General features: G+C 40.8%; 1 pseudogene; it reads left to right on the top strand.

Moving 5' to 3' along the window:
- Positions 1-1144: 1144 nt before the first annotated feature.
- Positions 1145-2119, top strand: LOC143641771 (motile sperm domain-containing protein 1 pseudogene; annotated as a pseudogene).
- Positions 2120-3394: the final 1275 nt, after the last annotated feature.

Consider the following 3394-nt stretch of genomic DNA (forward strand, 5'->3'; position numbering starts at 1 on the left):
TTTGTTTGGTTTGGAATTGTTGGAATTTGGGCAGAATAGAAATTCTGTCCTGGCCATGTCTGTGGGAAAGTGTGGGAAAGTGTGTGAGTGAGACAGACAAGGGAAGGGTTCCTACCCAACCCGAGGGCAGAAGCGAGTGCAGAGTCCTGATCCTTGGTTCCCTGGCACCTCATACAGTCTATGGTGGAATTTCACCAACCAATGTCTAGGTGAAAGCTCCAGGTTCGGGGTTGATACCGACCCGCAAGGCTAAGAGGGCCCTAAGTCCCTGTGAGGGGAGCGGCTGGAGATGGACGAAGGGAGTCTTATACTAAATGTGTTTTGTTCTAAGTGTGCGACACCGACACAGGGTGGAACATGGGAGGCCCACTAAGGAAACTGAGCCTTCTGAAATGTGTGTTAGAAACCTTTAGGAAGGTTTTCCTGGTAACTGTGGGGTGAGACCCACCCCACAAAGGTTGAATTAGAGTGGCTCACCCAAGATGTGGGCTGGCCACCAGAAGGATCTTTAGATGAGAGAGTCATTGCTGAGGTCCTGTGGATTGTTGTTGGAACCCCTGGACCATTTCTCTTACATTGATTTCTCTCAAGAGATAGTACAGAAACAGTCCCCTTGGTTGAAGGCTGTCTAGATGGACAGTCCAAGCTGATGTTAGCCAGGAGCATAGCGGGCTCTAAGACCCAGTGGAAAGCAGCTAAACAGAAAACCTGACCAAGAATGACAGGAAAGGGAACAGTTTTCCCATGAGCCAGAAGAGGACTCAAGACCAACTTTGCCAAGACCACTGGGACAACAGACTGCCCCCTAGCCTCCTTGTCCTCAGAGGCAAAAAATGATGGCCCCCCAATGCTGGCTATTCCTTCTGCTGTGATATCCTCAGAGCCAAAGGCTTCCTAGGACCAAAGACTCTTTCACCTCCCAAGATTAAGGTGGGAGAACTGTCCCAAGATTAGAGCCACAACTCAGATGAGAACTCTCCAGATGCCCCTGCAAGGGACTAAAGGGCCTGCCCATATTGACCAGAGGGAAACACCTGAGGGAAACAAAGCAGTTTAGTGTGCCATCCTTTCACCACCATTGAGCTCATAAGCTGGAAAAATCATACTCCCTCCTACACGGAGAAACCCTGGACCATGAGACGCTGACAAAGGAGTGAAGGAGCAGTCGCAGCTGCTTTCCGAGGAGCCGGTGTTGCCGAGATTGCCAAAATGCTTTGGAGCTTTTAACTGAAACTAAGAAAAATCCAAAATAGATCCGAGTCTGTAAAAACAGAAGCTGCAGCAAGAGGATTCAGTGCCAATGCATCAACAAAAAAGACAACCAGAGCTAGTGGAAGGAAATCTTCCTGTTTTTGTGTTTCCCACAGAGCTAATATTTTATGCAGATGATCAGTCAACACATAAACAAGTGTTGACGCTGTACAATCCCTATGAGTTCGCCTTGAAGTTCAAAGTTTTGTGTACTACTTCAAATAAGTATGTTGTCGTTGATGCTGCAGGTGCAGTAAAGCCTCAGTGTTGTGTGGATATTGTGATTCATCATAGAGATGTTCGATCCTGTCACTATGGTGTAATAGATAAATTCCGTCTCCAAGTTTCTGAGCAAAGCCAGAGGAAGGCTTTAGGAAGGAAAGAGGTAGTTGCTACTCTTCTCCCATCTGCAAAAGAACAACAAAAGGAAGAAGAGGAAAAAAGAATAAAGGAACATTTAACTGAAAGTTTATTTTTTGAACAATCGTTTCAACCAGGACCTAGTTTACTAACTGTCTTTCTGGGAGTGGTGTGCATTGCAGCCCTGATGCTGCCCACGCTGGGGGATGTGGAATCGCTGGTGCCTCTCTACCTCCACTAAAGTGTGAATCAAAAATTAGTGGCTGCTTATATCTTAGGTCTTATCACAATGGCTATACTTAGAACGTGAGCAAGGATTTCAACCAACTTCTGAGTAAATTTATCTTGAAAATATGAATGTGGACTGCCTTTTATCTCTATTTCACTCCATTAACATGCTACAAACTATTGAATGATTTCAAATAACTGCAAATGTATAATATATATTTTAAATTTCTCTATAATTTTATTTGAAGGATGCCAGTACATTATGTTACAGACAGACAGCAAGGCTGCTTCTGAGTGACACCTAGGAAACTATTTGAAGAAACTTTTTTATATCTATACCTGTTATGCAAAAGACTTTAAAACATTTGTTATTTTCTCATCTTTTTTCTAATTCACTTTGATTGACAAGGGTCGTGTGTCCTTCAAAGCTAAAGGCTGAAAAGAGCAAACAGATCAGGCGAAAAATAAAATTACATTGACTTCCTAGCTATGAACATCAATGTTACTCTCTATGTAAATTATACCTTGCCCTCTATCATTGTGAACAGTTGCTATGGTGTTTCTGAGAGTTTTACAGTTAATGTGTGGAGGGTTAAAAAGTATAAGGTACTAAGGGATAAAAACAGTATAAGGTACTAAGGGATCATGCTTATCCTAGGGTCTCATAGAAGACCGGACATATTTAACTCATCTTGTGAACTACAGATGGGTTATGGTCCATACACCAAGCATATGGGTTTTTTTCAAAACCTAATTGAAGTAGGTTGACCTGTTTGGTCTGAGAGTTCTAAGGGAAGGTAGGCATTTGTTTAGTTAGTTTGCCCTGGCTTTACCTCTGGTTAATGCTTTATGTTAATAGGGGGAAATCCCTTTATCTTTTCTCCCAAGCCCCTTGACTGCCTGACTGTAAGTGATTTGCCCAGATTGGGATTATCAGGTATCAGATGGTTTCTGTAGAGATGACTTTTTCACCTTTAAACACTTAAGCTGAGAATGGAAAACCCTTGATACCTGCGTCTATTTTATATCAGTCACTGAGACATTTTTAAGTTTTTATTTATTAAAGTTTTTATTTATTAAAACAACTTTACCAAAAAAGTCCCCTAAGCACAAGTACTTATATTTCTTTATAGCCTCTTCTGATCTCTAATACATACATATATATATGCACACATACATATATGTGTGTGTGCATATATATGTATATAATATGCAGTTTTAACTGTTATTGTCATAGCAACTGATCTTTTGTCTTAGGATTTTTATCTGAAAGCACAATGTATTGAGAGTCTCTTGAAAATCATCTTCCAGATCTTTTTATAGAATGAATTTATGCACTGCTACTGTAGCATTCTCAAGGAATATACGTAAAAACAAATGTATGCCTGAAATTGGTGTTTGGAGAAAACAGTTCTGCTTCTAAAAGCTTTTATGTCTAGTCTTTCATAGAAAATCATGTTTAACCATTTGGGGAGCATAAATCATTCAGTGGATCATGTCTGTACATTGTGTAATGACTGAAAAGCACATAAATATAATCTACTTTGAACTTTGT

This window comes from Callospermophilus lateralis, chromosome 6, assembly GCF_048772815.1.
Source record: "Callospermophilus lateralis isolate mCalLat2 chromosome 6, mCalLat2.hap1, whole genome shotgun sequence".
In the NCBI taxonomy this organism is placed as follows: Eukaryota; Metazoa; Chordata; class Mammalia; order Rodentia; family Sciuridae; genus Callospermophilus; species Callospermophilus lateralis.